Genomic DNA, 23,703 nt, shown 5'->3' on the forward strand with positions numbered 1-23,703 from the left:
ACGTGGGAGAGGTGGGAAGAGGCCAGCGCAGGATGGGCTGCTAGAGGCAGTGGCGCAGTGGAGAAGGGTGAGCAGATGAGCCCCCGGGTCTGAGGGAGCATCAGAGTCCAGACTGTCAGACTTGGAGGAAAAGGACCCAGGACCAGGCAGACAACGAGCAAATGGATGTAGGCGACAAGGCACCTGAATGATGGCGTTGTGTTGGAATTGGTGTTAATGGTTCAAGAGTGAATTGCCAACTGGGTGGTCCCAGAGCTCAGGATGCTTGAGATATGAAGCCCAGAGATGCAAGTGCAGACTGAAAGGAAGAGGGGTTGTATGTACGCGGGCAGAGAGCACCAGAGGGGAAGTCCACACTCATGGAAAGGCCAGAGTGTGTCGGAGAGGTCAGTGCTGGAGAGCGTCTGGGGAGAGGTGGCTGCTAGGAGGGAGGGGAGGAGGAGGGCGGCAGCAGGCCCAGGGCTCTGTGCAGAGGGAGGCTGGGGTAGGGAGGGCTGGCAGCCCAGGGCGAGGCTAAACGTATCAGCACTGTGGTGAAGGGATGAAGGCAGAGAGTCAGGAACGGTTCCCCACGAATGTGTCAGAGGAGTGTGAAACGATCTGAATGGAACAGGAAAGGTTACACTGGGGGGAGCTGGGAGGATAGGAGCTTTGGAGGCTGGACATGTGGACAGACAGTGTGTGACAATGTGTCTGAGGCAGAGACGGCTGAACTGGTTTGAGCAGCGGATGGGAGACTGAGAAGGGTGCACACAGCAGAGGAGACAACTCAGGCCGGCTGGAGGGGTCACAGAGAGTAGCGGAAGTGTTGCTGTGTGTGACCTGGAGAAACCAGGAGAGACCTAGAAACCGGGCCCAGGATGTGGGAGGTCAGGTGAGCTACCTCGGACAACTGAGAGAGGGTGGTGGAGGAGAGGTCCACCTCTGTCCGATAGGCCAGAGAGTGCGGAACCGCGGGAGACGGCGCCCGGCAGCCAGGAGAGGAGAGGAGGCTTGTTGAGAGGATCCGGGAACACACTGTGCCCAGAGGGACGGCAGGGAGCTAGGAGAGAGTGGGTGTGGAGAACCTGCCCCCAGGAGTGGGCAAAGGGCATGAGGAAGCCCCTGCAGGAGGAAGAGCACAGCAAAGGTCCGGCGAGTGAGGACGTGGGAGAGGTGGGAAGAGGCCAGCACAGGATGGGCTGCTAGAGGCAGTGGCGCAGTGGAGAAGGGTGAGCAGATGAGCCCCCGGGTCTGAGGGAGCATCAGAGTCCAGACTGTCAGACTTGGAGGAAAAGGACCCAGGACCAGGCAGACAGCGAGCAAATGGATGTAGGCGACAAGGCACCTGAATGATGGCGTTGTGTTGGAATTGGTGTTAATGGTTCAAGAGTGAATTGCCAACTGGGTGGTCCCAGAGCTCAGGATGCTTGAGATATGAAGCCCAGAGATGCAAGTGCAGACTGAAAGGAAGAGGGGTTGTATGTACGCGGGCAGAGAGCACCAGAGGGGACATCCACATCATGGAAAGGCCAGAGTGTGTTGGAGAGGTCAGTGCTGGAGAGCGTCTGGGGAGAGGTGGCTGCTAGGAGGGAGGGGAGGAGGAGGGCGGCAGCAGGCCCAGGGCTCTGTGCAGAGGGAGGCTGGGGTAGGGAGGGGTGGCAGCCCAGGGCGAGGCTAAACGTATCAGCACTGTGGTGAAGGGATGAAGGCAGAGAGTCAGGGACGGTTCCCCACGAATGTGTCACAGGAGTGTGAAACGATCTGAATGGAACAGGAAAGGTTACACTGGGGGGAGCTGGGAGGATAGGAGCTCTGGAGGCTGGACATGTGGACAGACAGTGTGTGACAATGTGTCTGAGGCAGAGACGGCTGAACTGGTTTGAGCAGCGGATGGGAGACTGAGAAGGGCGCACACAGCAGAGGAGACACTGAGGCCGGCTGGAGGGGTCACAGAGAGTAGCGGAAGTGTTGCTGTGTGTGACCTGGAGAAACCAGGAGAGACCTAGAAACCGGGCCCAGGATGTGGGAGGTCAGGTGAGCTACCTCGGACAACTGAGAGAGGGTGGTGGAGGAGAGGTCCACCTCTGTCCGATAGGCCAGAGAGTGAGGAACCGCGGGAGACGGCGCCCGGCAGCCAGGAGAGGAGAGGAGGCTTGTTGAGAGGATCCGGGAACACACTGTGCCCAGAGGGACGGCAGGGAGCTAGGAGAGAGTGGGTGTGGAGAACCTGCCCCCAGGAGTGGGCAAAGGGCATGAGGAAGCCCCTGCAGGAGGAAGAGCACAGCATAGGTCCGGCGAGTGAGGACGTGGGAGAGGTGGGAAGAGGCCAGCGCAGGATGGGCTGCTAGAGGCAGTGGCGCAGTGGAGAAGGGTGAGCAGATGAGCCCCCGGGTCTGAGGGAGCATCAGAGTCCAGACTGTCAGACTTGGAGGAAAAGGACCCAGGACCAGGCAGACAGCGAGCAAATGGATGTAGGCGACAAGGCACCTGAATGATGGCGTTGTGTTGGAATTGGTGTTAATGGTTCAAGAGTGAATTGCCAACTGGGTGGTCCCAGAGCTCAGGATGCTTGAGATATGAAGCCCAGAGATGCAAGTGCAGACTGAAAGGAAGAGGGGTTGTATGTACGCGGGCAGAGAGCACCAGAGGGGACATCCACACTCATGGAAAGGCCAGAGTGGGTGGGAGAGGTCAGTGCTGGAGAGCGTCTGGGGAGAGGTGGCTGCTAGGAGGGAGGGGAGGAGGAGGGCGGCAGCAGGCCCAGGGCTCTGTGCAGAGGGAGGCTGGGGTAGGGAGGGCTGGCAGCCCAGGGCGAGGCTAAACGTATCAGCACTGTGGTGAAGGGATGAAGGCAGAGAGTCAGGAACGGTTCCCCACGAATGTGTCAGAGGAGTGTGAAACGATCTGAATGGAACAGGAAAGGTTACACTGGGGGGAGCTGGGAGGATAGGAGCTTTGGAGGCTGGACATGTGGACAGACAGTGTGTGACAATGTGTCTGAGGCAGAGACGGCTGAACTGGTTTGAGCAGCGGATGGGAGACTGAGAAGGGCGCACACAGCAGAGGAGACACTGAGGCCGGCTGGAGGGGTCACAGAGAGTAGTGGAAGTGTTGCTGTGTGTGACCTGGAGAAACCAGGAGAGACCTAGAAACCGGGCCCAGGATGTGGGAGGTCAGGTGAGCTACCTCGGACAACTGAGAGAGGGTGGTGGAGGAGAGGTCCACCTCTGTCCGATAGGCCAGAGAGTGCGGAACCGCGGGAGACGGCGCCCGGCAGCCAGGAGAGGAGAGGAGGCTTGTTGAGAGGATCCGGGAACACACTGTGCCCAGAGGGACGGCAGGGAGCTAGGAGAGAGTGGGTGTGGAGAACCTGCCCCCAGGAGTGGGCAAAGGGCATGAGGAAGCCCCTGCAGGAGGAAGAGGACAGCATAGGTCCGGCGAGTGAGGACGTGGGAGAGGTGGGAAGAGGCCAGCGCAGGATGGGCTGCTAGAGGCAGTGGCGCAGTGGAGAAGGGTGAGCAGATGAGCCCCCGGGTCTGAGGGAGCATCAGAGTCCAGACTGTCAGACTTGGAGGAAAAGGACCCAGGACCAGGCAGACAGCGAGCAAATGGATGTAGGCGACAAGGCACCTGAATGATGGCGTTGTGTTGGAATTGGTGTTAATGGTTCAAGAGTGAATTGCCAACTGGGTGGTCCCAGAGCTCAGGATGCTTGAGATATGAAGCCCAGAGATGCAAGTGCAGACTGAAAGGAAGAGGGGTTGTATGTACGCGGGCAGAGAGCACCAGAGGGGACGTCCACACTCATGGAAAGGCCAGAGTGGGTGGGAGAGGTCAGTGCTGGAGAGCGTCTGGGGAGAGGTGGCTGCTAGGAGGGAGGGGAGGAGGAGGGCGGCAGCAGGCCCAGGGCTCTGTGCAGAGGGAGGCTGGGGTAGGGAGGGCTGGCAGCCCAGGGCGAGGCTAAACGTATCAGCACTGTGGTGAAGGGATGAAGGCAGAGAGTCAGGAACGGTTCCCCACGAATGTGTCAGAGGAGTGTGAAACGATCTGAATGGAACAGGAAAGGTTACACTGGGGGGAGGTGGGAGGATAGGAGCTCTGGAGGCTGGACATGTGGACAGACAGTGTGTGACAATGTGTCTGAGGCAGAGACGGCTGAACTGGTTTGAGCAGCGGATGGGAGACTGAGAAGGGCGCACACAGCAGAGGAGACACTGAGGCTGGCTGGAGGGGTCACAGAGAGTAGCGGAAGTGTTGCTGTGTGTGACCTGGAGAAACCAGGAGAGACCTAGAAACCGGGCCCAGGATGTGGGAGGTCAGGTGAGCTACCTCGGACAACTGAGAGAGGGTGGTGGAGGAGAGGTCCACCTCTGTCCGATAGGCCAGAGAGTGAGGAACCGCGGGAGACGGCGCCCGGCAGCCAGGAGAGGAGAGGAGGCTTGTTGAGAGGATCCGGGAACACACTGTGCCCAGAGGGACGGCAGGGAGCTAGGAGAGAGTGGGTGTGGAGAACCTGCCCCCAGGAGTGGGCAAAGGGCATGAGGAAGCCCCTGCAGGAGGAAGAGCACAGCATAGGTCCGGCGAGTGAGGACGTGGGAGAGGTGGGAAGAGGCCAGCGCAGGATGGGCTGCTAGAGGCAGTGGCGCAGTGGAGAAGGGTGAGCAGATGAGCCCCCGGGTCTGAGGGAGCATCAGAGTCCAGACTGTCAGACTTGGAGGAAAAGGACCCAGGACCAGGCAGACAGCGAGCAAATGGATGTAGGCGACAAGGCACCTGAATGATGGCGTTGTGTTGGAATTGGTGTTAATGGTTCAAGAGTGAATTGCCAACTGGGTGGTCCCAGAGCTCAGGATGCTTGAGATATGAAGCCCAGAGATGCAAGTGCAGACTGAAAGGAAGAGGGGTTGTATGTACGCGGGCAGAGAGCACCAGAGGGGACGTCCACACTCATGGAAAGGCCAGAGTGGGTGGGAGAGGTCAGTGCTGGAGAGCGTCTGGGGAGAGGTGGCTGCTAGGAGGGAGGGGAGGAGGAGGGCGGCAGTAGGCCCAGGGCTCTGTGCAGAGGGAGGCTGGGGTAGGGAGGGCTGGCAGCCCAGGGCGAGGCTAAACGTATCAGCACTGTGGTGAAGGGATGAAGGCAGAGAGTCAGGAACGGTTCCCCACGAATGTGTCAGAGGAGTGTGAAACGATCTGAATGGAATAGGAAAGGTTACACTGGGGGGAGGTGGGAGGATAGGAGCTTTGGAGGCTGGACATGTGGACAGACAGTGTGTGACAATGTGTCTGAGGCAGAGACGGCTGAACTGGTTTGAGCAGCGGATGGGAGACTGAGAAGGGCGCACACAGCAGAGGAGACACTGAGGCCGGCTGGAGGGGTCACAGAGAGTAGCGGAAGTGTTGCTGTGTGTGACCTGGAGAAACCAGGAGAGACCTAGAAACCGGGCCCAGGATGTGGGAGGTCAGGTGAGCTACCTCGGACAACTGAGAGAGGGTGGTGGAGGAGAGGTCCACCTCTGTCCGATAGGCCAGAGAGTGAGGAACCGCGGGAGACGGCGCCCGGCAGCCAGGAGAGGAGAGGAGGCTTGTTGAGAGGATCCGGGAACACACTGTGCCCAGAGGGACGGCAGGGAGCTAGGAGAGAGTGGGTGTGGAGAACCTGCCCCCAGGAGTGGGCAAAGGGCATGAGGAAGCCCCTGCAGGAGGAAGAGCACAGCATAGGTCCGGCGAGTGAGGACGTGGGAGAGGTGGGAAGAGGCCAGCGCAGGATGGGCTGCTAGAGGCAGTGGCGCAGTGGAGAAGGGTGAGCAGATGAGCCCCCGGGTCTGAGGGAGCATCAGAGTCCAGACTGTCAGACTTGGAGGAAAAGGACCCAGGACCAGGCAGACAGCGAGCAAATGGATGTAGGCGACAAGGCACCTGAATGATGGCGTTGTGTTGGAATTGGTGTTAATGGTTCAAGAGTGAATTGCCAACTGGGTGGTCCCAGAGCTCAGGATGCTTGAGATATGAAGCCCAGAGATGCAAGTGCAGACTGAAAGGAAGAGGGGTTGTATGTACGCGGGCAGAGAGCACCAGAGGGGACGTCCACACTCATGGAAAGGCCAGAGTGGGTGGGAGAGGTCAGTGCTGGAGAGTGTCTGGGGAGAGGTGGCTGCTAGGAGGGAGGGGAGGAGGAGGGCGGCAGTAGGCCCAGGGCTCTGTGCAGAGGGAGGCTGGGGTAGGGAGGGCTGGCAGCCCAGGGCGAGGCTAAACGTATCAGCACTGTGGTGAAGGGATGAAGGCAGAGAGTCAGGAACGGTTCCCCACGAATGTGTCAGAGGAGTGTGAAACGATCTGAATGGAATAGGAAAGGTTACACTGGGGGGAGGTGGGAGGATAGGAGCTTTGGAGGCTGGACATGTGGACAGACAGTGTGTGACAATGTGTCTGAGGCAGAGACGGCTGAACTGGTTTGAGCAGCGGATGGGAGACTGAGAAGGGCGCACACAGCAGAGGAGACACTGAGGCCGGCTGGAGGGGTCACAGAGAGTAGCGGAAGTGTTGCTGTGTGTGACCTGGAGAAACCAGGAGAGACCTAGAAACCGGGCCCAGGATGTGGGAGGTCAGGTGAGCTACCTCGGACAACTGAGAGAGGGTGGTGGAGGAGAGGTCCACCTCTGTCCGATAGGCCAGAGAGTGCGGAACCGCGGGAGACGGCGCCCGGCAGCCAGGAGAGGAGAGGAGGCTTGTTGAGAGGATCCGGGAACACACTGTGCCCAGAGGGACGGCAGGGAGCTAGGAGAGAGTGGGTGTGGAGAACCTGCCCCCAGGAGTGGGCAAAGGGCATGAGGAAGCCCCTGCAGGAGGAAGAGCACAGCATAGGTCCGGCGAGTGAGGACGTGGGAGAGGTGGGAAGAGGCCAGCGCAGGATGGGCTGCTAGAGGCAGTGGCGCAGTGGAGAAGGGTGAGCAGATGAGCCCCCGGGTCTGAGGGAGCATCAGAGTCCAGACTGTCAGACTTGGAGGAAAAGGACCCAGGACCAGGCAGACAGCGAGCAAATGGATGTAGGCGACAAGGCACCTGAATGATGGCGTTGTGTTGGAATTGGTGTTAATGGTTCAAGAGTGAATTGCCAACTGGGTGGTCCCAGAGCTCAGGATGCTTGAGATATGAAGCCCAGAGATGCAAGTGCAGACTGAAAGGAAGAGGGGTTGTATGTACGCGGGCAGAGAGCACCAGAGGGGACGTCCACACTCATGGAAAGGCCAGAGTGGGTGGGAGAGGTCAGTGCTGGAGAGCGTCTGGGGAGAGGTGGCTGCTAGGAGGGAGGGGAGGAGGAGGGCGGCAGTAGGCCCAGGGCTCTGTGCAGAGGGAGGCTGGGGTAGGGAGGGCTGGCAGCCCAGGGCGAGGCTAAACGTATCAGCACTGTGGTGAAGGGATGAAGGCAGAGAGTCAGGAACGGTTCCCCACGAATGTGTCAGAGGAGTGTGAAACGATCTGAATGGAACAGGAAAGGTTACACTGGGGGGAGCTGGGAGGATAGGAGCTTTGGAGGCTGGACATGTGGACAGACAGTGTGTGACAATGTGTCTGAGGCAGAGACGGCTGAACTGGTTTGAGCAGCGGATGGGAGACTGAGAAGGGCGCACACAGCAGAGGAGACACTGAGGCCGGCTGGAGGGGTCACAGAGAGTAGCGGAAGTGTTGCTGTGTGTGACCTGGAGAAACCAGGAGAGACCTAGAAACCGGGCCCAGGATGTGGGAGGTCAGGTGAGCTACCTCGGACAACTGAGAGAGGGTGGTGGAGGAGAGGTCCACCTCTGTCCGATAGGCCAGAGAGTGAGGAACCGCGGGAGACGGCGCCCGGTAGCCAGGAGAGGAGAGGAGGCTTGTTGAGAGGATCCGGGAACACACTGTGCCCAGAGGGACGGCAGGGAGCTAGGAGAGAGTGGGTGTGGAGAACCTGCCCCCAGGAGTGGGCAAAGGGCATGAGGAAGCCCCTGCAGGAGGAAGAACACAGCAAAGGTCCGGCGAGTGAGGACGTGGGAGAGGTGGGAAGAGGCCAGCGCAGGATGGGCTGTTAGAGGCAGTGGCGCCATGGAGAAGGGTGAGCAGATGAGCCCCCGGGTCTGAGGGAGCATCAGAGTCCAGACTGTCAGACTTGGAGGAAAAGGACCCAGGACCAGGCAGACAGCGAGCAAATGGATGTAGGCGACAAGGCACCTGAATGATGGCGTTGTGTTGGAATTGCTGTTAATGGTTCAAGAGTGAATTGCCAACTTGGTGGTCCCAGAGCTCAGGATGCTTGAGATATGAAGCCCAGAGATACAAGTGCAGACAGAAAGGAAGAGGGGTTGTATGTACGCGGGCAGAGAGCACCAGAGGGGACGTCCACATCATGGAAAGGCCGGAGTGGGTGGGAGAGGTCAGTGCTGGAGAGCGTCTGGGGAGAGGTGGCTGCTAGGAGGGAGGGGAGGAGGAGGGCGGCAGTAGGCCCAGGGCTCTGTGCAGAGGGAGGCTGGGGTAGGGAGGGGTGGCAGCCCAGGGCGAGGCTAAACGTATCAGCACTGTGGTGAAGGGATGAAGGCAGAGAGTCAGGAACGGTTCCCCACGAATGTGTCAGAGGAGTGTGAAACGATCTGAATGGAACAGGAAAGGTTACACTGGGGGGAGCTGGGAGGATAGGAGCTTTGGAGGCTGGACATGTGGACAGACAGTGTGTGACAATGTGTCTGAGGCAGAGACGGGTGAACTGGTTTGAGCAGCGGATGGGAGACTGAGAAGGGCGCACACAGCAGAGGAGACACTGAGGCCGGCTGGAGGGGTCACAGAGAGTAGCGGAAGTGTTGCTGTGTGTGACCTGGAGAAACCAGGAGAGACCTAGAAACCGGGCCCAGGATGTGGGAGGTCAGGTGAGCTACCTCGGACAACTGAGAGAGGGTGGTGGAGGAGAGGTCCACCTCTGTCCGATAGGCCAGAGAGTGAGGAACCGCGGGAGACGGCGCCCGGCAGCCAGGAGAGGAGAGGAGGCTTGTTGAGAGGATCCGGGAACACACTGTGCCCAGAGGGACGGCAGGGAGCTAGGAGAGAGTGGGTGTGGAGAACCTGCCCCCAGGAGTGGGCAAAGGGCATGAGGAAGCCCCTGCAGGAGGAAGAGCACAGCATAGGTCCGGCGAGTGAGGACGTGGGAGAGGTGGGAAGAGGCCAGCGCAGGATGGGCTGCTAGAGGCAGTGGCGCAGTGGAGAAGGGTGAGCAGATGAGCCCCCGGGTCTGAGGGAGCATCAGAGTCCAGACTGTCAGACTTGGAGGAAAAGGACCCAGGACCAGGCAGACAGCGAGCAAATGGATGTAGGCGACAAGGCACCTGAATGATGGCGTTGTGTTGGAATTGGTGTTAATGGTTCAAGAGTGAATTGCCAACTGGGTGGTCCCAGAGCTCAGGATGCTTGAGATATGAAGCCAGAGATGCAAGTGCAGACTGAAAGGAAGAGGGGTTGTATGTACGCGGGCAGAGAGCACCAGAGGGGACGTCCACATCATGGAAAGGCCGGAGTGGGTGGGAGAGGTCAGTGCTGGAGAGCATCTGGGGAGAGGTGGCTGCTAGGAGGGAGGGGAGGAGGAGGGCGGCAGTAGGCCCAGGGCTCTGTGCAGAGGGAGGCTGGGGTAGGGAGGGGTGGCAGCCCAGGGCGAGGCTAAACGTATCAGCACTGTGGTGAAGGGATGAAGGCAGAGAGTCAGGAACGGTTCCCCACGAATGTGTCAGAGGAGTGTGAAACGATCTGAATGGAATAGGAAAGGTTACACTGGGGGGAGCTGGGAGGATAGGAGCTTTGGAGGCTGGACATGTGGACAGACAGTGTGTGACAATGTGTCTGAGGCAGAGACGGCTGAACTGGTTTGAGCAGCGGATGGGAGACTGAGAAGGGCGCACACAGCAGAGGAGACACTGAGGCCGGCTGGAGGGGTCACAGAGAGTAGCGGAAGTGTTGCTGTGTGCGTGCTGGAGAAACCAGGACAGACGAAGAAACCAGGCCCAGGATGTGGGAGGTCAGGTGAGCTGCCTCGGACAACTGAGAGAGGGTGGTGGTGGAGAAGTCCACCTCTGTCCGATAGGCCAGAGACTGAGGAACCACAGGAGACGGGGCCCGGCAGCCAGGACAGGAGGGGAGGCTTGTTCAGAGGAACCGGGAACCCACTGTGCCCAGAGGGACGGCAGGGATCTAGGAGAGAGTGGGTGTGGAGAACCTGCCCCCCAAAGTGGGCCAGGGCATGAGGAAGCCCCTGCAGGAGGAAGAGCACAGCACAGGTCAGGCGAGTGAGGAAGTGGGAGAGGTGGGAAGAGGCCAGCACAGGATGGGCTGCTCGAGTCAGTGGCACAGTGGAAAAGGGTGAGCAGATGAGCCACCGGGTCTGAGGGAGGCATCAGAGTCCAGACTGTCACACATGGAGGAAAAGGACCCAGGACCAGGCAGACAGCGAGCAAATGGATGTAGTCGACAAAGGACTTGAGAGGGGGTGGCTTATGTTTCACCTTCTATCGTGGAGATTGGGGCACCATGGTTGTGTTCCCTGGGGTCAGGAAGCCTGAGGAGCAGGGCTGAGAATGGGAGTGTCAAGCAGAAGGAAGCTGGGTTGCATGTCTCTGAGCAGAGAGCTCCGGGTGGGACGTCCACACGAAGAAAAGTGCAGACGGGGGATGGGATGCAGCGTGGAGGACAGCGTCTGGGGGAGAGCTACCAGGGGGTCAAGTGCTTGTCTGGATGGAGTGCGCATTTGTAGGAGCGCGGCTGGCAGACGCAGGGGTAAGAAGGTGAGAAAAAGGTGAGAGTGTGGTAGTGAAAGGACAAGCAGGAGAATCAGAGGCCGAGACGCCCCAAGTGCTGTGGCAGAGGAGTGCTTGATGAGAGCCTGGATGGGAACATGCAAGTTTATGGGGAGCGATTTTCTGAGGTCCTGGAGGAGAAATACAGTGTCGGTCCACATGGCTGAGAATGGGATGGTGGGCAGAGCCTGTGGATTCAGGTGTGTCTGCCACAAAGAGGGTTGAAGTGTGGTGAGCAGTGGGTGAGGATGAAGAAGGGAGCACACAGCAGAGCAGATGATGGAATCCAGTCTGAAGGCTCAGAGTGTAGCTGAAAGAATCTCACATGTCAGGTAGGATAGGTTTGTCTGTGTTTTTTTTTTTTTTTTTTTCACTATGTTGCAGTAGAGAATCAAAGCAGGAGAGACCTTGAAACCAGGAGGATGGGTGGGCGGTCTATGGGAAGTGGAGAGCATGGAGTGGAAAGGGGGTCCAGCGGGCCAGGAAAGTGAGGGACTGCACGTGATGGTACCTGGCAGCCAGGGCAGGAGAGACTTGTTGAGAGGAACACGAATGCAGTGCACCAAGAGATGGATGACAAAGGGCTAGAAGGAGAGATGTGAAGAATGTAGGAACTGTGCTCCTGGAAGTGGGTCAAGGCCATGAGGAAGCTTGTGCAGGAGGAAGAGCGGCACGAGGGCCAGCAAGTGAGAAGTCAGGAGAGGTGGGTGAGACCAGTGGGTGAGATGCTAGAGGTAGTGGTGGTTTGAAAATATGGAGACAGCCTTGTCCACGTAACATCTGGTGAGATGGTGAAATGTCAGAGGGCACCTGGAAGCAATGACTTTCTCCAAAATGGTAACCCCAAAAGTAGCATGTGTTGCTGTGAATTCAGATAGCCTGGGTTCACTCCAGCATGCTGGGGACCAAGAAGCTGGCATTTGGGGAGCATAAAGTCAGGTCCAAAAAGAAGTTGAGGGAAAGATTGGGGAATGTGTCCCAAGACTGGCAGCTGGGAGAAGGAGTAGGATGAGATGTTGAAGAGGAAGCAAAGGGGCTCCTGAAGACAACAGCAGGAGGAAGAGTGGGTGAGGGGCCGAGCCAGTCCAGTGGCAATCAGCCTGGAGAGAGAGACACTGGAGTCTTGGGCAGCTGTGGAAGGTATCTTCAGGATACGAGCTGGGTCGGGGGAATCAATGGAAAAAGAAAGGAACAGGTGGCACTGAAGAGGGGAAAGAATGTCATGAACTTGCTGGGGCTCCAAGGAGGTAAAGGGGATGCTGCCAAGAAGAGCAGGGCAGCCTGAGGGGCTCCCAGTCCAGGGCTCTGACAGATCTCATGAGGCAGGAGGCTTTTGTGCGGTACTGATGCCAGACAGCAGGAACAGAGCAGAGCTGAGATACCATCACCGGGGCCTTTGAAGACCCAAGGCCCTCAGAGCAAAGCGCAAAGGGCCACAATTGACAAAGAGGACAGAGCAGGGTTATGCCATCAGACAGACGCTGGCAGAGAACCTCAGGGACACTGGCAAGGACCAGGTGGAACCCAGTGTGTGGGTAGCAAACTTGTTCAGTAATGGCATAGGGATGGGTGGGAACTAAGGTGGCACCAACATGGCCGTCCATCACCGAATCGGGGTCCTTGCTCTCCCTTGGCTGTTGAAGAGTGGACATTAGCAAGTGGCAGAGAGACTGCACAGAGAATCAGGGGAAAGCAGGGATTAATGTGGGCAGGAAAGGGCCATAAGAGGAGAGAGCAATGGGTGGGATGCTTGACGGGTGAGGGACTCCTCTTTGGGTGGTTGCAGCCAAACAGCAGAGTAGGCAAGGCCGAACGGGGAAGCAATTGGAGGGTCATAAGATCTGTACACGGGTGCTGTGAGGGAATGGTGGCCTACAGGGAAAGAGGGGGGTCTGAATCTGTCATCAGGGAGACCAAGGCAATGGGCAGGGATGCACCCTGGTTGCAGTGGAGGAGAGATGAAGCAGCGGAGGCAGGGGAGGGACAAGATGGGGAAGTGGGGGCCTGGTATAAAGTCCTGTGGGCAATGGCTTGATTAAAAGGGAGGAGAGAGGAGGCAGAGAGTGCAAGACTGAGGTAAAGGGAGCCTAAAGGGAAATGGTGGCTGGGGCCAGTGGGAGGATCAGGTCAGTGACAGTCCAGGATTTAGGAAGGAGGAGGAGGCATAGAGGGGAAGGAAAGAGCTAGGAGAGTGGGTCACAAGAGGGAGCACCCTTTGTGGAGAAGGGATGACCAGTGCAACTTGATGGGCATCAGGAACACTGAGATGAAACCATGGCCCTTAGAGAAGGGCCAGAGAGGGAAAGGGAAGGAATGGATCACATGAGGAACAGTCACAGGAGGGAGTGTCCATGTGGCAGTCTCAATGTACCACCAAGGGAGGGTCACCTGCCAGCGACAGATGACGGAAGGTGATGGGAGGTGCATGAGGCGGATGGGGAGGGGAGAGAGGAAGAAGGAGACAGGCAGGTTATCACCAAGAGAGCAATGAGAAGAGGGTGGTGGCAGGTAGGAATTCAGATAGATGTCAGAGGTGCCATCTGGAAGGAAGTTCACAGCATTGGGGCCAGCCAGTGGGGGCAGAGCCGTGGAAGAGGAGTGGAGAGGGAGGGGTGGCTAGCAGTGGGCGGGGAGCAGTGGCTACTCTTAGAGCCTCAAATGTTGTAGCAAGGGTGGAACTTTTCGGCCAGGCTCTTTATTACGGATCCAGCTGGGACAGGGTGGGAGCTGGGGGGATGGGGTTTGGGGTTTGGGGTAGGGGTGTGGATAGAAGTTGACTGGGTCAGACAGGACAGCAGAGACGAGATCAGTGGGTGGGTGGGTGGTGGGGGATGGGAGTTGGGACACACGAGCCAAGTTCCAGGCACTAGGAATGTCATCTACTTTAACTGAGCTTGTGGGCTGATCACAAGTCCGTGTTAGGGGTGATGCCTACATTAGGAAGAGGGAGGGTAAGAACGCTGAGTCTACCCAGAAAGGACAAAAGGAGAGTTGCTGCAGGCAAGGTGGAAGGGAAGCACCTGGAGGGCAGGAAAGACAGATGGACAAGATAACCGTAAGGCCAGGGGTTCACAGATCTGAAATGAGGAGGGATGAACTATTGAAAGGGACAAATGGCAAGCACTGAGAAAGAGGAGAAGTGGACCAAAGATACTGTCAGTCTTGAGAGTCGTGAAATGTGGGCGGCAGGAGGGGTGTGTGGAGTGTGGCACGAAGAGACGGGCGAGCCCAGTGCAGGGGAGCGTGTGGGGGAGAGGTGACTGCCCGCAGGGAGGAGGAGGAGGGCCAGACGGCAGGACCAGGGCTCTGTGCAGGTCCAGACTGAGTGTGGAGCTGTTGGGAGAGGGGCTGGCAGGAATGGGGGCAGGAGCATGTGAAGAAGGTCAGAGAGCCATGATGAAAGGAAGAGGAGGAGAGTCAGAGGCCGAAGGGCCTCGAGGGCTGTCAGGAGAGGGCGCGAGGAGGGTCTGGATGGAAACGTGGAAGGTTAGGACAGGCAGCGACGATGTGGGGTCGTGGGGCCCGAGAGGTGAGCTCAGCCTGGCTCCTGAGCGTGGGCTGGTGGGCGGAGCGTGTGGATGCAGCAGTGTGTCACAGTGTGAGTGAGGCAGTGACGGCTGAACCGGGCCGAGCAGCGGAGAGGGGACTGAGAAGGGTGCGCAGAGCAGAGGAGACGACTGAGTCCAGCTGGAGGGGTCACAGTGGCAGCTGAGAGACTGTCACAGGTTCAGGGAAGACTGCTCCTTTGCTACGTGTGCAGTAACTGCAGAGCAGCAGAGGCCTGGAAATGGGGCCCAGGAGGAAGGAGGTTTGGTGAGTCGTCTCCAGCTGGCGGGCGAGTGTGGTGGAGGAGAGGGTCTGACAGATCAGAGAGTGAGGAAGGTGAGGCAATGGCGCCAGCAGGAGAGGCTTGTTGAGAGGATCCGGGAACACACTGTGCCCAGAGGGACGGCAGGGAGCCAGGAGAGAGTGGGTGTGGAGAACCTGCCCCCCAAAGTGGGCCAAGGGCATGAGGAAGCCCCTGCAGGACGAAGCGCACAGCACACAGCAAGTGAGGAAGTGGGAGAGGTGGGAAGAGGCCAGTGCAGGATGGGCTGCTAGAGGCAGTGGTGCAGTGGAGATGGGCAAGGTGAGAACAAACAGAGAGGGCCCAGAAGCAGCCACCTGTTCCAAAATGGCAGACCTGAAATGGAGGCTCCTTCTGGCTGTTTTCAGAGAGCATGGATCCAGTGGAGCAGGATCCATGGTCCGTGTGGACCAGGAAGTGGCAGTCGTGAGCAGGGGCATGCCTCGGGAGGAGGGGCAGACAGGGAAGACCTCACGGGACTGGCAGGTGGTAGCAGATAGGGTGGATGCTGTGGATGAAGGGGAGTATTTCTCAGAGAGCGGAAGAAAAGGCAGAGGATGGGGCAAGGAATGTCCAATCCCTACCCAGTCTGGACAGCAGGAGCCCGGCATCCTAGGCAGTGATGAGCAGGGAGCAGACTGGGCAGGCAGCATACGGGACAAGGGACAGTACGCACAGGACAGGGAGGAAACCTCGTGCCTGCGGGGGCAGCTGCTACCTCACAGCTCCTAGAGAGTGGTCTGTGCGGTACTAAGGCCCATGGTGGGAGCAGAGCAGAGAGGACCAGCTGAGATGACATGGCCTGGTCTTGGAGAAGACCCAAGGCTCCTAGGAGCAGCTGGAGACAGGGGCCGTGATGACTGGTGACGTGGAGGAAATGGGCAGCTCTGCACAGGGAGAGACAAGGGAGCTGCACAGAAACAGCGCAGGGAGCCTCGGGGGCTTGAGGAGGGACTCAAGGGGATGGAGTGCAGAGTGGGGAGCAGACAGAATTGGCAGAGGAGTGGTGGGGAATTAGACTGGCATCAGCAGTGCTTCTGTTATTTACAAGGGACCTCTAAAGGACGGAGGAGGCCTAGAACGTGGCAGAGAGATTCCACACAAGGAACCAGGGGGGAAAAACAGGGACCTTCAAACCATAGGTCTAGTCAGAGAAGAAAATGGGGGAGGCAGGGAGGCACAGGAAGAGAGAGCGGAGGGCAGGATGGTGGAGACTGGGGTTGGGGGCTCAGATCAGGAGGCTGGATGTGGGGAACAGAGGGGCAGGCAGAATGGGATGGAGAACCAGAGTCTTAAAGCACAGCTGAGAGGGAGAGAGGGCAAAGGGGAGATCCGAATCATGTCATCAGGGAGCAGGAGAGCAAGGCAGGGGTGCATTCCAGGGTCTGAGGAGGAGAGGGGGGAGCAATGGAGGAGGAGGAGGGAGGAGGTGGGGAGGCAGGGGCCTGGTGTAAATCCTGTGAGCAGTGGCTTGATTAAAAGGGAAGTGAGAAAAGAAGAGAGTGCCAGGCTAAGGAAAGGGAGCCTAAAGGGAAACCATGGCCCGAGCCTCGGAAGGACTGAATGAGAGACAGTGGGTGGTTCTGGAGAGAAGGGGGCAGGGCAGGGGATGGAAAGAGTGTGAGCTGGGAGAGCAGGTCCCAGGAGGGAGCACCCCCTATGGAGAAGGGATGACCCAGGGCAGTGATGACAGGCATCGGGGAGCACGGAGAGGAGAGGCTGATGCTCTCCCTGGGCCAGGGAGGGGAAGGCGAGGAGTGGATCACGTGAGGAAAGGTGACAGGAAGGAACGTCCACATGGGGTCTTGATGTGGCAGGACAGGAGGGTCACCTGGCAGAGACAGACCAGGTGATGGGAGGCACCCGGGGAGGATGGAGAGCAGAGGGCAGGGGAAGGGACACAGGCCGGACAGCAGCAGGGGGAAGGAGAAGAGGGAGTGGCAGAGAGGCATTCTGGCAGACGGGCCACCCAGAAGGACTTAGAGTTACAGGGCCAGCCAGTGGGGGCTGAGGCTTGTGGAGGGAGGCGTGAAAAGAAAGGGGTGGCTAGCGGTGGGTGGGAGCAGTGGCTGCTGCTGCAGCCTGGAATGTCGTGGCTGGGGTAGAACTTTCGGCCAGGCTCTTCAGTACTACGGATCCGATCTGCTGGGGATGGGGTCGGGAGACAGAGTGGGAGGTGGGTTTCAGGAGTGGGTAGGGAATGGCTTTGGGTTGGGGTTCAGGTCAGGTTTGACAGAGCTGGACATGGGAGGGGGATGTTTGGGATCAAGGTTGGGGGGGGCGGTTATAAGCCAACTTCAGATACTGGGAACATCATGTGCTTTAACTGAGCTTCTGGACCGATGGCATGCCCAGTGTTGGGGTGGTGACTACAGGTTGAGGACTGGGAGGACCAGTGAGTCCACAGAGAGGACAAAGGGGAGTCACTGCAGGAAGGGAGGAAGGGGAAGGTCTGTTCAGTGGAAACACAGAGAGACAGGGAGACTGGGGGGAGGGCAAGGCTCCCCAGGAGGATGGTGTCACAGGTCTGAAATGAAGAGGGGTAACCTGGGGTAATGGACAGAGCAAGTGCCAAGAAGGACAGGTTTGCACCAAAGATATTGTCCCAATGCCTGAGAGTCATAAAGGGTGAGGGGTGGGGAGAGGAGTGTTGGCAGGGGGTGTGGCTTAACAAGAGAAGTGCTCTAATGCAGACTGGGGTCTGGGGCACGTCAGGTGTCAGGGAGCTAACGTGGAAGGGAATGAGGGGGTTCCAGGGGGACAGTGCCTGGCCAGTGTCAGGGCAGCAGAGCTGGGATCTTTGAGGAGCTGGCAAGGGGAGAGTGCAGCCCAGGGAGGCAGGCTGGCCCTCCACAGCAGTGATTCTTCCCCGGGGTGGGGGGGGTGGTTTTCACCCGCGGGGGGGCTGGGGCATGGACCCCAAGGGAGGCCTATCAGAACATCGGAGGGCGAGCAGCGCTCTGCTCCAAACAAAAACAAACCCAAAAACATGCAAAAAGAAAACACAAAAACATTCCTCAGAGATGCTGCTGATAGGCCAGCCTTGGGGGTCATGCATCCTCGGGTGAGAATCACTGGGGGGGAGGGCAGGTGGAGAGCTGGGCAGAGAGGTGAAGGGTGAGCAGATGAGCCCCCGGGTGGGGCAGAGGGAGGCATCAGAGTCCAGACTGTCAGACTTGGAGGAAAAGGACCCAGGACCAGGCAGACAGCGAATAAATGAATGTAGCCGACAAGGCACCTGAATGAAGGGGGGTGGGGGGTAGGATGGGGGGTGGTTTACCGTCAATAAATGGGGAGTAGATTGCAAGCATGGTGTCCCTGAGCTTAAGATTTAAAACTCTTTAGTAGGGCCAAGGGAGATGGAAGTAATGACTGAAAGGAAGGAGCGTTGTATGTATTTGTGCAGAGAACACCAGAGGGGATGTCCACACAATGGAAGGCCTTGGCAGAGGGGGTGGGAGAGGTAGTGCAGAAGAGCGTCTGGGGGAGAAATGACTGCTAGGAGGGAGGAGGGCAGGAGGGCAGACAGCAGGCCCAGCAGGTTGTGTACACTTGTGCAGAGAACACCAGAGGGGACGCCCACACGATGGAAGGGGCGGCGGGGGTGGGAGAGGTCGGGGCGTCTGGTAGAGGTGACTGCCAGGAGGGAGGAGGAGGGGGAGGAGGAGGGCGGACAGCAGGCCCAGGGCTCTGTGCAGGTCTGGACGGAGTGTGGAGGTGTCAGGAAGGGGGCTGGCAGGTGTGGGGCAAGAGGGTGAGAAGAAGGTAAGAGTGCTGTGCTGAAAGGAAAAGTAGGAGAATCGAAGGCTGAGGCTCCCCGAGACCTGATCAGAAGACTGTGAGACAAGGGTGTGGATGGAAACGAAAGGTTACAGGGAGGGGCAACATGGGGTCATGGCGCCCAGGAGGTGAGCTCAGCCTGGTACGTGAGGGTGGGTTGGAAGGTACAGCGTGTGGATTCAGCAGTGTATCAGTGCTGAAGCAGAGAGTCCTGAACTGGTTTGAGCAGATGGTGAGGATCAAGAAGGATGCACAGGACAGAGAAGAATGAGCTGGAAGATTCAGACAGTAGCCTCTTTAAAGAATGTCACATGACTAAGGTTGCATAGTTTCTTTTGCATTTGTGCAGTAGAGAAAAAGTCAGGAGAGATGATGAAATCAGGCCCCAGGGGTAGGAGGGATCAGGTGAGCATTCTGAAACAGGTGGTAGAGGAGAGGACGTCTAATGGGTAAGAAGAGTGAGGAAGGTGAGGCGATGGCACCCGTTATCTAGTGTGGGAGAGGGTAGTTGAGAGGGTCAGGGAACACAGTGCATGAAGTGTGACAGCAAAGTGGCAAAAGGATGGAGCCGATGTCCATCCAGGAGCTCTGCCCCCATGAGTGGGTCAAGGCAGTGAGCAAGCCCGCACAGGAGACAGAGGAAAGCACAGTTGAGGCCATGGTGGAACATGGGAGAAGTGGATGAGGCAGAGGAGGATGAGCTGGTAGAGGCAGTGGGCTGTAGAAAGTGTCTGAAACAAGGCTGTCAGTGCAGAGCATGACTAGATGAAATGATAGAAGGTCTGACAGAAGCCTGAGGGACCTGACAAGACAGGTACTTAGGGATGACTGGGAACAGCATACAGAGTCACTGCAGTATGTTGCAGACCAAGAGCTGGCTACAGGGGAGCATGAGGGAGGCTCAATGAGAGAGCAGATATCAAGGAAAAGCCCACTGCCCCTGTGGGCAGGTGGTCGGGGAAGCAGGATGGCGTACTGAGGACAAAGCAGAGGGGCTGGAACACAAGAGTGGAGAAAAGGCAGAGGATGGTTGAGCAAGGCTCACTCGCACTCAGCGTGCAGAGACAGAGACTTCGGGTTCTGGAGTGGCTGTGAAGGTGGTGGGCCAGTGTTGAGATGGGTGAGGAGAGTCAATGGGAAAAGAAAGGGACAGGCAGCATGGAGGGCAGGGAGGACCTCATGGCTGTGTAAAGGGTCAGGGTAGTTAAAGGGGGCTCCACAGAAAAGGGGAAGACAGCTTCAAGAGCTCCCAATCTGGAATCCAGCAGATCTCATGGGCAGGAGGGGTACCGTATGTGGTATGGAGGCCAGACAGTAGGTGCAGACTAGTGACTATAAGAAAGCAGAGGTGCCGTCTGTCACGACCAGGAGCAAGCACTGTTTTATGGGAAGAGAGACAATGCAGAATGCTTATGGAAGGAGAGGCTACATCATGGTCAAGTACAAAGCAAAAGTGGTACGGTGCAATCAACAGGATTTTTAAAGAACTGTATTTAGCACTGAGAAAATATGCCTCCTACACAAACCTGATAAAGTGTTCTTATGTTTGTTGTTTTTCTAATGAAAGTGAGCAAAGGAAAAATGGAAAGAAGTGGTTAAAGTGGGAACTTAGTTGACAGTATACATATAAATCATTCTTGCGATTATTAAGGAACATTATTACAGTTATGATGCAGAGTGCTACCTGTTCAACTTGATCACAATTAATGAAATAAGGAAAAATGGGAGAAAACATAAAAAGAAATCGTCACAAGGAAACTGGTGGCTGCCTGAAAAAAATCTATCAGGTAATTATGTCAGAGTGGGTGGATTCAAGAGAATAAATGGTCATATAGAGAGAAAGTCAAAAAACAAAATCTGAAGGGGGAGCATGAGCAGCAGTCCTCGTGCCATTAGTACTCTGGACGTCAGAGATGATAACGCATGCCAGAGGATGGGAGTGTTTGAACAATAAAGAGTAGGTTCACATTTTCACATACTGAAGGCATTTAAAGGCCAGACTGAACCAAACCTGGGGGGTACCAACCAGCAGAGGCTTTTTCTAAGGCTACAAGAGAGGGAAGAAGAAATGAGTGGATGTCCCATGGTTACACTGCACTCTGGAGAGGGGTTATCATTCAAGAAAGGCAGCAATAAAGATGACAGCTATCAGTGATGATGGCGAACATGAAATAGGACAGGAAGAAAGGTTCAAAGCCAGCACAGAGGAAACGTTAAAAACTTCAGTGTTTGGAGAAGGGGAAATTGGTTATGAGATGAATGAACAAGTGAATGAGTGTCTCAGGCTTGAACCTTGGCCAGTCTCTTTAACAGGTCAAACTTGGAGGAATATGGACTCTCTAGCTAGACTCATACAAATTCTGGTGATAAAGGGAATGGATATATTGTGGCTAAATAGTAATGTTCAACTTATCCTGCCTGCTTTTTTTAGTGTTTGAACAAAGATTGCAGATTATGTGCTTAGCTTGGAAGAATGCAAGGTTTCATTAAGGATCAGTAATATGAATCCCAGTGAGTGGTTGGAGGTGAGTCAGAGTAAAAAGAAACTGAGATAAATTTTGAAATTGTGGATTTAATTCGGAATGTCAGGAGTTAATATGATCAATACTGAACAGCAAATAATGGAATGGAAACAGCAGCTTCAGAGAAGAGTTTGGAGTCCATCAGAATCCTGGGGTAGCTCCAGTTAATATAAAGGTTTAAGGAGGTGTGGGCAGAAAGTCGAGAACTACAGTATGAATGTAGGTATGTGTCATGTGAAAGAGTTGTGAGCTGTTAAGTGGGAGGCAGCATCCCTAGCGAAAACCAGAAAAAGATTCAGACATGTACTGTTAAATATGACCTTGGTATGGACACTTTCTGTTGAGGGCCATTTAAATTTGCTCAGATGGTTTGAGTTAAGAAATATGATTCTATAAGAACTGAGAGTTCAATAATAAAAGCAATATAGGGATTAGAATGATTCTGAGTAAGTAATAAAACGAAAGGGTATGGTCATTACAGAGGTCCCAAGGAGGGAAAAAATTCATAGAATGTTGCATATATGTGTTGTTACTGGTGTAATAAACATGCAGAGGAAAGAAAGTTGCTGTGTGAGAAAGGACACTAGGAAAGTATGCTCCCTTGAAGGCTTTTCTGACAGTTTTTAAGTAAAGGGTAGTTGCTGGAGGACAGATCAGTAGGACTAATTGAGACTTAAGATGTTGATTACCCTTTTTATAATTTCCCAATATTTCAAGGAAGGAGTTATGGTAATACTTGATGTTGAGTTTAAATTTTTTTCAGATGGCACAGATTTTTTTGTACACTTTCACAGTAAGGAGAAATGGGAAGGTTTAAAGATAAAGAAAAGATAAGAACAACTGACAGAATAACTTTCTGAGGAAATTGGTGGGTCTCTATCTTTTGAACTGTGAACGGCTTGATTTCTAAAGAGTTAGGTAAAGGGAGAAAGTGGATAGTTTCAGAATACCTTCTATCTATTAAGTATTTACTATGTGTCTGGCACCATACTCATCACTTAATTTCATTTTATCCTTACAATAATTCTAAAAGGCGTACAGAGATCAAAACATTTGCCTACAATTAAGCACTCAGTCTGTAGCAGAGTCAGAATTCAAATCCTAATTTATCTGTCTCCAAAACCTATTTTCCTTCCTATTCTGTATAGTTTTCAGGTTGAAGGAAGGAAATCACAATCTATAGAATTTCTATTTTTTTTCCTGTAACTATGTGGAAAATATCTTTTCTGAGATGAGACAGGCAGAGGTGATATATAGATCTTTATGTAATTGGCTAAGATTCAGAATATCTGCAACAGGAAAATGCTGAAAGGAAGGAATAGGGAAAAAAGACTTGTATTACCACCTGTGCCCTGGTATTTCTCTTCTATTCATTGCACAGCAAAGACTTGGGATTGGCCATAGGCTCAAAATTTCATAATTTCTAACATAGACTAAAGAATAGAAAGGAGTTTTTTTGTTGTTGTTTTTTGTTTTTTTTTTTTCCTAAGCAGGTAACTGATGGGTAAAATCATTGGTAAAATCAGTAAGTCAACCTACTAATTTTTTAAAACTTTCAAAGTTTTAAAAGTCCAAATGTTGAGACTAAATTTCATTTCTTTTATCCAAGATACAATCACCAGAGTTTATAACTGAGTTTGAACACCAATCAGCAAACCCTTTTGAATTTAGAAAATTCTCCAAATGCCAAATTTTTATAAACAAAATACTAACAACCAAAAAAAAAACCCCAATAACAACCATCAACCAAAAGAGTCCATAGCCAGCAGACCAAAAGCTGAAACCTCTGGGCTAATTTGTAAGATATATGTTTTAAAAAGAAATTAACTCCTTAGTAAGGAGGAATAAAACCTCCCTTATGCTTTCTGTGTTGGTAGAAATGTTTTCTGTTGTTGTTGTTTTCTCCTATACTGTATGTAACTTCTGTAATTTCAATATTGTTGTTTTATGTATTTTTGATATTGTAAAACTGTTATTTATTGTATTCTGTTAGAACCACTCCCTGGGATGTGAGGCACCTGAGTTATCAGTTATCCAAGTGAACCTGGGGAAATGGGAGGAGCTAGTATTCTCAATTGGGAAGAGCTTGATTCTTCAATGAGTTTAGCATTTTGGTTCCCTCTAAAATTAAGTGACAAAGTAATGGCATTCCTTAAAAGACAGAAAGTTTGTGGGAAGTAAAAATGGGGTTAGAATTTTGAAATATGGAGAGGTGGCTACTAGAAAAAGGACAGAGTATCCCAGGATGGTGGCAAAAGCCACAGGGTGACATTAAGACTGGGCCCAGATATTGGTTTAGAATAAGGTTAAATGAAACTAGCTACATAAGACTACAGCCAGCTTAATTACTGGGCTGGTGGACATTAGACAAATCTAACCAGAAGGAAACAGACCAGGAAAGAAAGTGAAGTTAAAAGGGAATGGAATACGAGAAACCTCATAAAAAGGGGTAAAGGAGATAATTAAAGGTTAAAGTTGGATGGCCTAATGTTCAAAGGCGAAATAGTGGAGGCCAGATAGAAAGTGCCTTCCTACCCAGGGGGTTATGGATCCAGGGTGGCTGCAACTGCAGGTCCACCCAGGGCCAGAGGGAACAACCTGGGGTTCAGACCCAGCAATGGTGCCAACTTGAATCTACCTCGTGCTAGAGTTGAGTAGCCTGGTCTATCATCCAACACAGATGAGATTGGGCAGGAGCTCCCGGAACCAGTATCTAAAAAGGGAGTTGGGAAAGGGGCTAAAGGAAGACAGGTTAAGCCCCAAATGTAAC

The 23,703-nt window shown here is 54.8% G+C and overlaps 1 protein-coding gene across 2 annotated transcripts in view; it reads right to left on the reverse strand.

Moving 5' to 3' along the window:
* The window catches only part of COPG2 (COPI coat complex subunit gamma 2), a 188,818-nt gene that overhangs the window by 75,965 nt on the left and 89,150 nt on the right, over window positions 1-23,703 (reverse strand). The gene's annotated exons all lie outside the window — the stretch shown is intronic.

The sequence above is a fragment of the Bos javanicus genome, chromosome 4 (assembly GCF_032452875.1).
Source record: "Bos javanicus breed banteng chromosome 4, ARS-OSU_banteng_1.0, whole genome shotgun sequence".
Taxonomy (NCBI): domain Eukaryota; kingdom Metazoa; phylum Chordata; class Mammalia; order Artiodactyla; family Bovidae; genus Bos; species Bos javanicus.